The sequence below is a fragment of the Oncorhynchus masou genome, unplaced genomic scaffold (assembly GCF_036934945.1).
Source record: "Oncorhynchus masou masou isolate Uvic2021 unplaced genomic scaffold, UVic_Omas_1.1 unplaced_scaffold_1027, whole genome shotgun sequence".
NCBI lineage: Eukaryota > Metazoa > Chordata > Actinopteri > Salmoniformes > Salmonidae > Oncorhynchus > Oncorhynchus masou.
Window position 1 is genome coordinate 213,133 of NW_026999962.1, and position 11,564 is coordinate 224,696.

The window sequence follows — 11,564 nt, forward strand, 5'->3', positions numbered from 1 at the left end:
TTGGCATGGAAAACATGTGTTAACATTGCCAAAGCAAGTAAGGTAGATAATATATAAAGTGAAATAAACAATAAAAATTAACAGTAGACATCACACATACAGAAGTTTCAAAACAATAAAGACATTACAAATGTCATATTATTTATATATACAGTGTTTTAACAATGTACAAATGGTAAAGGACACAAGATAAAATAAATAAGCATAGATATGGGTTGTATTTGGTGCGTGTTCTTCACTGGTTGCCCTTTTCTCGTGGCAACAGGTCACAAATCTTGCTGCTCTGATGGCACACTGTGGAATTTCACCCAGTAGATATGGGAGGTTTTTGAATTCTTTGTGGATCTGTGTAATCTGAGGGAAATATGTCTCTCTAATATGGTCATACATTGGGCAGGAGGTTAGGAAGTGCAGCTCGGTTTCCACCTCATTTTGTGGGGGTGAGCACATAGCCTGTCTTCTCTTGAGAGCCTTGTCTGCCTACGGCAGCCTTTCTCAATTGCAAGGCTATGATCACTGAGTCTGTACATAGTCAAAGCTTTCCTTAATTTTGGGTCAGTCTCAGTTGTCAGGTATTCTGCCGCTGTGTACTCTCTGTGTAGGGCCAAATAGCATTCTAGTTTGCTCTGTTTTTTTGTTAATTCTTTCCAATGTGTCAAGTAATTATCTTTTTGTTTTATCATGATTTGGTTGGGTCTAATTGTGCTACTGTCCTGGGGCTCTGTAGGGTGTGTTTGTGTTTGTGAACAGAGCCCCAGGACCAGCTTGCTTAGGGGACTCTTCTCCAGGTTCATCTCTCTGTAGGTGATGGCTTTGTTGTAGAAGGTTTGGGAATCGCTTCCTTTTAGGTGGTTATAGAATTTAACGTCTCTTTTCTGGATTTTGATAATTAGTGGGTATCGGCCTAATTCTGCTCTGCATGCATTATTTGGTGTTCTACATTGTACACGGAGGATATTTTTGCAGAATTCTGCGTGCAGAGTCTCAATTTGGTGTTTGCCCCATTTTGTGAAGTCTTGGTTGGTGAGCGGACCCCACACCTCACAACCATAATGGGCTCTATGACTGATTCAAGTATTTATAGCCAAATCCTAATTGGTATGTTGAAATTTATTTTCCTTTTGATGGCATAGAATGCCCTTCTTGCCTTGTCTCTCAGATCGTTCACAGCTTTGTGGAAGTTACCTGTGGCGCTGATGTTTAGGCCAAGGTATGTATAGTTTTTTGTGTGCTCTAGGGCAACAGTGTCTAGATGGAATTTGTATTTGTGGTCCTGGTGACTGGACCTTTTTTGGAACAACATTATTTTGGTCTTACTGAGATTTACTGTCAGGGCCCAGGTCTGACAGAATCTGTGCATAAGATCTAGGTGCTGCTGTAAGCCCTCCTTGGTTGGTGACAGAAGTACCAGATCATCAGCAAACAGCAGACATTTGACTTCGGATTCTAGTAGGGTGAGGCCGGGTGCTGCAGACTTTTCTAGTGCCCGCGCCAATTCGTTGATATATATGTTGAAGAGGGTGGGGCTTAAGCTGCATCCCTGTCTAACCCCACGACTCTGTGTGAAGAAATTTGTGTTTTTTGCCAATTTTAACCGCACACTTGTTGTTTGTGTACATGGATTTTATGATGTCGTATGTTTTACCCCCAACACCACTTTCCATCAGTTTGTATAGCAGACCCTCATGGCAAATTGAGTCGAAGGCTTTTTGAAATCAATAAAGCATGAGAAGACTTTGCCTTTGTTTTGGTTTGTTTGGTTGTCAATTAGGGTGTGTAGGGTGAATACATGGTCTTTTGTACGGTAATTTGGTAAAAAGCCAATTTGAAATTTGCTCAGTACATTGTTTTCATTGAGGAAGTGTACGAGTCTGCTGTTAATGATAATGCAGAGGATTTTCCCAAGGTTACTGTTGACGCATATTCCACGGTAGTTATTGGGGTCAAATTTGTCTCCATTTTTGTGGATTGGGGTGATCAGTCCTTGGTTCCATATATTGGGGAAGATGCCAGAGCTAAGGATGATGTTAAAGAGTTTTAGTATAGCCAATTGGAATTTGTTGTCTGTATATTTGATCATTTCATTGAGGATACCATCAACACCACAGGCCTTTTTGGGTTGGAGGGTTTTTATTTTGTCCTGTAACTCATTCAATGTAATTGGAGAATCCAGTGGGTTCTGGTAGTCTTTAATAGTTGATTCTAAGATCTGTATTTGATCATGTATATGTTTTTGCTCTTTATTCTTTGTTATAGAGCCAAAAGATTGGAGAAGTGGTTTACCCATACATCTCCATTTTGGATAGATAATTCTTCGTGTTGTTGTTTGTTTAGTGTTTTCCAATTTTCCCAGAAGTGGTTAGAGTCTATGGATGCTTCAATTACATTGAGCTGATTTCGGACATGCTGTTCCTTCTTTTTCCGTAGTGTATTTCTGTATTGTTTTAGTGATTCACCATAGTGAAGGCGTAGACTCAGGTTTTCCGGGTCTCTATGTTTTTGGTTGGACAAGTTTCTCAATTTCTTTCTTAGATTCTTCATTCTGCATCAAACCATTTGTCATTGTTGTTAATTTTCTTCGGTTTTCTATTTGAGATTTTTAGATTTAATAGGGAAGCTGAGAGGTCAAATATACTGTTAAGATTTTCTACTGCCAAGTTTACACCTTCACTGTTACAGTGGAACGTTTTACCCAGGAAATTGTCTAAAGGGGATTGAATTTGTTGTTGCCTAATTGTTTTTTGGTAGGTTTCCAAACTGCATTCCTTCCATCTATAGCAATTCTTAACCTGTTGAAACTCTAGGGGCGCAATTTAATTTTTGGATGAAAAACGTTCCCGTTTTAAACAAGATATTTTGTCGCAAAAAGATGCTCGACTATGCATATAATTGGTAGCTTTGGAAAAAAAACACTCTGATATTTCCAGAACTGCAAAGATATTTTCTGTGCGTGCCCTAGAACGTGAGCTTCAGGCAAAACCAAGATGAGACGGCATCCAGGAAATGAGCAGGATTTTTGAGGCTCTGTTTTCCATTGTCTCCTTATATGGCTGTGAATGCGAGAGGAGTAAGTCTGCCCTTTTTGTCGTTTCCCCAAGGTGTCTGCAGCATTGTGACGTATTTGTAGGCATATCATTGGAAGATTGACCATAAGAGACCACATTTACCAGGTGTCCGCCCGGTGTCCTGCGCCGAAATTGGTGCGCAAAAGTCAGCTGCAAGTATTTTTCCATGGAATTTAGAGAAGAATGCAGGCTTCCACGAACGATATATCAATGAAGAGATATGTGAAAAAACACCTTGAGGATTGATTCCAAACAACGTTTGCCATGTTTTGGTCGATATTATGGAGTTATTTCGGAAAAAGTTTGACGTTGTAGGTGACTGAATTTTCGGTTCGTTTCGGTAGCCAAATGTGATGTACAAAACGGAGCGATTTCTCCTACACACAGACGCTTTCAGGAAAGTAACTGAGAGTCTCCTCATTGAAAACATCCGAAGCTCTTCGAAGGTAAATGATTTTATTTATTTGGTTATCTGGTTTTTGTGAAAATGTTGCGTGCTAAATGCTACTCAAAATGCTAAGCTAGCTTAGCATACTCTTACACAAATTAGTCAATTGCTATGGTTCAAAAGCATATTTTGAAAATCTGAGATGACAGTGTTGTTAAGAAAAGGCTAAGCTTGAGAGCAGGCACATTATTTTCATTTTATTTGCGATTTTCAGAAATCGTTAACGTTGCGTTATGCTAATGAGCCTGAGGCTTTAGTCACGATCCCGGATCCGGGATGGGGAGTTTCAAGAAGTTAATGTTACTCAGTTCCTTTGGCTTTGATGCCTCATGATTGAGTATTGCTCTGTGTAAGTAGACTGTGATTTTGCTGTGGTCTGATAGGTGGTGTCAGTGGGCTGACTGTGAACGCTCTGAGAGACTCTGGGTTGAGGTCAGTGATAAAGTAGTCTACAGTACTACTGCCAAGAGATGAGCTATAGGTGTACCTGCCATTGACTATGTACATACCCAGCGTGCGACAGAGCTGCAGGAGTTGTGACCCGTTTTTGTTGGTTATGTTGTCATAGTTGTGCCTAGGGGGCATATGTGGGAGGGAATGCTGTCACCTCCAGGCAGGTGTTTGTCAGGTTCTTGTCCGGTTCTGGCATTTAGATCGCCACAGACTAGTGCATGTCCCTGGGCCTGGAAATGATTGATTTCCCCCTCCAGGATGGAGAAGCTGTCTTCATTAAAATATGGGGATTCTAGTGGGGGGATATAGGTAGCACACAGGAGGACATTTTTCTCTGTTAGGATAATTTCCTTTTGAATTTCTAGCCAAATGTAGAATGTTCCTGTTTTGATTAATTTAATGGAGTGAGTCTGGTCTGCTCTATACTAAATTAGCATACCCCCTGAGTCCCTTCCCTGTTTCACACCTGGTAGTATGGTGGATGGGACTACCAGCTCTCTGTAACCTAGAGGGCAACCAGTGGGTATGTCTCCTCTATACCAGGTTTCTTGCAGGATGACAATGTCTGTATTACCGATTTCTTTGGTGAAGTCCGGGTTTCTGCTCTTCAGGCCAAAGGCAGATGACCTCAGGCCTTGGATATTCCAGGATGATATAGTGAAGGCTTTTTGTTCCATAGTGTTCAATGTTGTTTGGCCTCAGGCCAGTAAGTGTGAGCAGAGCCTGCTGAGCATCTGGTACATGCCATTGGCTTGGGCGAGTGTGAGAGTGGGGGTTGGGACTGTTTTCCCACTCACTACCTGGGCGTATGTGTGGCTTCCATGTTGAGACCCTCTTTGCGGGGTGGGGTGCATGGGGTGGGCAGGAGTGGCATAGGTCTGATCTGATGGGGTCTAAATGGGGTGTGGGCATGGTTGACATGGGGGAGTGGATGTGTCTGGGTGAAATTCTCTTGGCGTGGGTTCTCTATGTGTAGGTCCAGGGGGGTCCTGCAGGTCTGGGAGGGGTGTCTATTGATCTGTTGCTCCTGTGTGAAGTGTTGTCTCTGTCTCTGACCTTCTTGTTATCCACAGCCCTCGAAAACTCGGAAGAGTGGGTTCCGGGAGCACCCGCGGGAACCCGGCCTAGAGTGCACAGAGTGTGTCTCGGGCCCCGACCTCTGACTTCCATACGACTCTGGTTTCTCTTCATTACGCACAAGCCTTTCGCCTTTTACTAAAGACTTCCGTGGAGAGGAATACTTACGAGTTCGACGTATTTTTGGAGGGGCTTTGCTTCTTGCAGAGCCCGGTTTCTTGTTTCAAGAGAAATTGACAGAGGTGGGCCAGGATACTGCCCCAGAGCCCGCTGAGTCAAAAGGTCGAAGTCGGAGAGCGGTAAGTTTTTTTGATTTTCGGCCATTTTGGGGTTTCTTTCCTGGATAATTATTTTCTAGGAAGAAAGCGTGAGTGGAGAAGAGAGCTCCAATCTCCTTGCGGAGATGGAGCAAAAGAATGGAAAAAAGCCAATTCCTGTAATTGGGCTTGCAAACACAGTGCAATTCACGTGGAAGGATAAGGAGACTGAGCATTATGGACGGGAAACTTTTGGAAGGACCATCCTTATCGGGATACTTAAGTTGACAGTGAAGGATGTTTTTTGCCTTCAAGGCAACTCATTAGAGGGCACTTTTGATGTGGCGTTACACACTGAAGAAAAACACGATGAGGTCTTGCGAAGGGCAAGAGCGGTGGGAGTTATGAATCCGATGGGCAACTACGAAGTGACAAGCCTGGAAAGGAGCAACTATAGGATTGTCACGGTTAACATGTATAATCCTTATGTTAAAGATGAGGGCCTTCCTGGGGAGGTACATGAATAGTGTCTCCTCAGCAAGGCTCCTCAAAGACTCAATGGGCTTTTGGAATGGAAGGAGGGCGTTTCAAGCCCTCCTTAGGGAGGACCCGAACGGGCTGGGCGGCTACCTTCATCCTCCGGCTATGTTCTCCCTGGGGGCTGACAGGGGGACATTATATTATGCACGTCAGCATCCATTTTGCAGACGCTGTATGGCCTATGGACACATCCTGGCCTCGTGCAGCACTAGAAAGTGTAGGTTTTGTGGATCTGGGGAGCACGAGGCCAAGGACTGCGACGAGCCGAAGGCTTGCCACGGGTGTGGTTCCACTCAGCACCTGTGGCGTGATTGCCCGGCTCGTCAGAGGTCATACGCGTCTGCAGTTGGAGGGGGAGCAGGAGCGGGGGATGGGGGAAGAAGAGGGGGGACGGAGGGCCATTTTGAGCGCAGAGAGCTGGCCCGGAGGGCAAGAAGAAAGAAGAGGAGAAAGGAGTGACAGCGGAAGGAGAAAGGAAGAGAGGAGATGCGGGAGTAGAAGGAAAGAAGAAGGAAGCCAAGGGAGTGGAAGATCAACGGAGGGAGTGGTGGGGGTGGGGGATGGGGTGCCTGTGGAAGGACCTGTGGGGGGGGGGGGGGGGGTGCCTGTGGCAGGACCTGTGGGGGGAGGAGGAGGGGGGTGAGGAAGTGGGGAGATAGTATGTCAAGTTTCCTGGTAGAAGAGATGAGGGAAATGGTGGAGGAGCTAGCGGGGAAGAGGGGTGGTGTCTCCCCGCTACCTCCTACACGGAAGATGAAGGGGGGCTCGGTAGGTGGGGAGGGGGAGTAGATGGGGAGGGGGGAGCCAAGAGAGGGATGGGGGAGTGTAACGTCTTTTTGAACTCTCTCTTCTCCTCAGCCCCTGTTCTGCTAGTGGAGAGTGAGAGGAGATGTGGTCCCCTACTCTCAGACAGGCAGCCTGCAGGGAGAGTGTTGGTGGAGGACCCAGGATGCAGGAGTACGGATCCATCCTATAAACTTCTCCCCAAATCCTAATCTACCTAATACCCTGTAAAGAAAAGATCTATTCACGCGATCAAAGGCTTTCGCCTGATCTAGCGCTGCTACCATTAAAGGCAGCCCTCTATCTTCTACCCAAGCGATGGAGTCCCTGACCAACTGTAGGTTCCACCTGATAGAGCGGCCCTCTACCCCGCACGTCTGATCCTCATGAACGGCGTAGGGAAGGGCCGTGCGCAACCGATCCGCTAGGACCTTTGCAAGCAGCTTGTAGTCTACACACAGCATGGTCAATGGCCGCCAGTTGCCAAGGTCTGTGGCGTCCCCCTTCTTGTAAAGAAGTGACAGCACACCGACGGCCATTGATCCTCCCGGGACCCCCGTCTCGAGGATGGCCTTCAAGATTGAGGACCACCGGTCCGAGTATCCCCAAAAACTTGAGGTAAGCCCATCCATCCCAGGTACCTTCCCTTTTCCCATCCTCCTGAGGGCGCTCTCAACCTCTTCAAGGGAGATCTGAGCCTCCAGCGCTTCTCTAATGTCCTCTGGCAATTGCCGGGACAAGTGTTCTAAGAACACACTTCCCTGCTCTACATCTACTTCCCTCTCCTTAAAGAAACCTTGGAAATGGTCAGTGGTCACTCAAACCATCTCCTCCGGCTCTCTAGCTACACTACCATTTTCTTCCATAACACCGTACATTACTTTCCTCCTCTGTCTATCCCTAACCGATTTAAAGAACATAGCGGAACAAGTCTCGTTGTGTTCTAAAAAACCACTATGCGCACGCTCGAGCCTTCCGCTCCTGCAGCTCCCTGAGCTGCGCCTTCAGGGCAGTGGATCTCTCCCAGTCGACCGACCCGCCGAGGTTGCCTGCCTCGTACTCGAGCAACGTTTGGATATGATCCACCTCCCTCCTTTCCTCCCTTTTTCTCCTCTTGCAATATCCTATAATAAAGACCCTAATCCTTACCTTGACTAAGTCCCACCACTCTAACACCCCCTCGCATATGGACCGGAGGCCTTCAAGCCCCCGAAACACACTAATAAAGGCATTAACAAAAGCTTGCTCATCCAGCACATCCCGATCTAATTTCCAGTACCCCCTACCGAAGAGGCAGACTGGAGAACTCACCTGCAGGAGCACCCCGTCGTGATCTGAAAAGAAGACGGGTAACAGCCGTCCAGACAACTGACCCAAGGACCTAGATAGAAAAATATAGTCAAGCCTCCGCGCAACCCCCCTGGAGTACAAAGTACAAAAGAGATGGCAATACATCCACCTTTAGGACCAGGACCTTGCCCATAAAAGACAAAGACCTAGCCTTCCACATTGCCAGCTTCTTCTGTACCACTGCGATACCCATGTTCCAGTTCAGCGTCGCTGAGCCAGAGGTCTCAAAATGGACCCCGAGAATCCTCAGGGCCCCCTCACAGAGAGATAACCCCCCGGGCACATCCGTTCTGCCGCGCCATCTTCCGAAAAATTTAACAGAAGACTTTGCGTGGTTCAGAACCGCTCCCGACGCTCGGGTGAAGTCCCCAATAATGGCAAGGGACCTTGTCAGTCACGAGTCCTTGCAAAGCCTGAAAGAAACCTCAGAAATGGTTAGTGGTCACTCTGACCATCACCTCCGGCTCTCTAGCTACACTACCATCTTCTCCTCTAACTCCATTCATTACCTTCCTACTCTGCCTGGCCCTAACCGACTTAAAGAACATAGCGGAACAAGTCTCATTATGTTCTAAAAAGCCACTATGCGCACGCTCCAGGAAAGCTCGAGCATTCCGCTCCTGCAGCTCCCTGAGCTGCGCCTTCAGGGCTGAGAATCTCTCCCAGTCAATAGACCCGCCGAGGTTGCCTGCCTCGTACTCGAGTTCTATTAACCTTTGGATACGATCCCCCTCCCTCCTTTCCTCCCTTTTCTTCCTCTTACAATATTCTATTATAAAGGCCCTAATCCTTATCCCAAATCCCACCACTCTAACACCCCCTCGCACATGGACCGGCCATCAAGCCTCCGAAATAAACCAAAAAAGGCATCAACGAAAGCCTGCTCCTCCAGCACATCCCGATCTAACTTCCAGGACCCCTTACCGAAGACTCAGACTGGCGACCCCACCTGCAGGAACACCCCGTCGTGGTCCGAAAAGAACACAGGTAACAGGCGCCCAGACAACTGACCCAAAGACCTGGATACAAAAATGTAGTCGAGCCTCCACGCAACCCCCCCTGGAGTTGCGCCATGTAGGACCGGCCAATGTCGGAGTAGTGTGCAGGCCGCCATCAACCAGCCATTAGCCCGGTGATAGCGCCTGCAGTACTATCCCCAAATCTATGTTAAAATCACCTCCTATAACCAAGTGTCTATTTGTGACACACAGGGGCGTTAGACAGTCCACCATCTCCCTCCTGTCTGCCGCCACCTGTGGCCCATACACCACCACTAACCTATACCTACTATCCCTAAATGTGACATCCACCCCTAAAACCCTCCCCTGCATTACAACAAAAGTGCCCTCTACCTTCACCTCCCTATTCCCAAACAAAATCCCTACTCCTGTCGAGTGCACCCCTCCTATGCTCCAAAATGACTCTCCCTTATTCCACTCCCTCTTAAATCTAACAACATCCCCTCCATCCCTCAGGTGAACCTCCTGTACAAAACAAACATCAAAACCCACCCCCTCTAAAAAACTAAACACCGCCCACCTCTTAACAAAATCCCTCAAACCCCTTACATTTAAACTAAACAATTTAATAGCAATAATCATGAATTATTTACAACAAATAAACCCAAACCAAAAACAGGAGGCTCACCCGATGCTCCCCTGCTTCATCACATCCGGCGGGGACGCCTTCTCCTCTCCTGACGTCCCCCCATCCTCCTCCATTTCTCCAACCCAGGATGCAGGTACGGTGTTAGGCCTTGAAGTGCTCTGCATCCTGGGTTCTCCACCACCGCCCTCCATTACTCCCTCCCTGAAAGCTTCCGGGTCGAGGCTAGGGGACCCCATCTCCTCAAAGAGGAGTTGAGAACTCCCAGCCAGACAGTCCCGAGCCCCTTCCAGGGATTCACCTTCCACCATATCCTGAGGGGCAGAAGAAAACAATGAGCCAAGAGAAACTTTTCCCTCCCCCATCCCTCTCTTTGCTACCCCCTCATCAACTCTCCTCTTCCCGTCCCCCAGATCCATCCTCTTCTTCCCTCTCTTCCTCTGAGATGGCGGCAAAGGGGTGACCATGTCCTCCATCCCCGCCAGCCCCTCCACCATCTCCCTCATTTGTTCCACCAGATCACTCCCCCACTCCTTCCTTCCATCTTCCCTATCTGCTCCCATCTTCACTTCTCTCTTCTTTTCCTTCACCGTTCCGTCCTCCGCCTCCTTTCTCTCCACTGTCTCCGCCTCCCTCTTCTTCGCTCCTTCCGCCTCATTCTTCTCCGCTCCTTCCACCTCCTCTTCTCCTCTCTTCTCACTCACCGCCTCCTTCTTTCCATCCTCTTTCCGTGCAGTCTTTACCCCTGTGCCATCACCGTCGTCCGTTCCCTTTCTTTCTCTTCTCCCCCATCCCCCGTTCCCCCGCTGCAGACGCGTACGACCTTTGACGAGTCGGGCAATTACGCCACAGGTGTACTGACGAGCCACACCCGTGGCAAACCTTGGGCTCGTCACATTCCTTGGCTTCGTGCTCTGCCGATCCACAGTACCTGCACTTTCTGGTGCTGCACGAGGCCAGGATATGGCCGTAGGCCATACAACGCCTGCAGAACGGAGGCTCAAGGGCATAATACAGTGTCCCCCTGTCAGCCCCCAGGGAGAACATCGCTGGAGGATGGAGGTAGCCACCAAAACCCTTCGGGTCCTCCCTGAGTAGCACCTGGAACCCTCTCTTCCCGTTCCAGAATCCCAGGGAGTCCCTGAGGTGCCTCGTTGAGGAGACATTGTCAACATATCTCCCCAGAAAGGCCCTCACCTCCTCGTCCTTCACATGTGGATTGTACATGGTGACGGTGATCACCCTGAAATTGTTTTTTCCCAGGCTGGTCACCTCGTAATGGCACAGGGGTCTCTCTTTTCCATCCTCTCTTGCCTTCTTCAGTATCTTGTCGTGCATCTCCTCCGTGTGCAGCGTCACGTCATAACCTCCCTCCATTGGATTCGCTTGGAGGCATAGCACGTCCTTCACTTCCAAACTCAGGGTCCCCATTAAAATGGTTCTCCCGAAAGTCTCTCTTCCAAACTGCTCCATCTCTTTATTCCTCCAAGCGAATCTCACCGTGTTGGCCATCCCAATTCCTGGTACAATCTTGCTGGAAGAGTTGCATGCCATTTCCACCCTGGACAATGACACGAAACTCAATAAACAAAAAGCTCTCTTTCCAAAAAGAAGCCAAAAAGAATAGTGAAGAATCGGTTCCCACCAAAAACGCGATTCCCACCAAAAACAAACACGTACTCCCTCCTGCCTTCCTTCGACCTTCTGACTCAGCGGGCTTTGGGGCACCTCGGTACCAAGCTTGATCTGAGCCAAAAGGCCGAGAAGCGATAACCCACAAATGGAACCCTGCAAACGCCGGGCCCCGGGGCCTCGACAGACCTCAGAGGGTTTGCAAAAGCCGTCTCCAACCAACCCTCCCTCCCTCCTCACCCACCCACCCGGCGACAGACAGAAAGAAAGGTGTTTTTTGGAGAAAGTCGCTAATGCGTCTTTAAGTCACTATCCTGGCCCACCTCTGTCAATTTCTCTTGAAAGAAGATACCG

General features: G+C 48.2%; 1 non-coding gene across 1 annotated transcript; it reads left to right on the top strand.

Moving 5' to 3' along the window:
- Nucleotides 1–5,137: 5,137 nt before the first annotated feature.
- On the top strand, nucleotides 5,138–5,254 carry LOC135528734 (U5 spliceosomal RNA). The gene has a single exon (XR_010453577.1). It is a non-coding gene; the product is annotated as a U5 spliceosomal RNA (small nuclear RNA).
- Nucleotides 5,255–11,564: the final 6,310 nt, after the last annotated feature.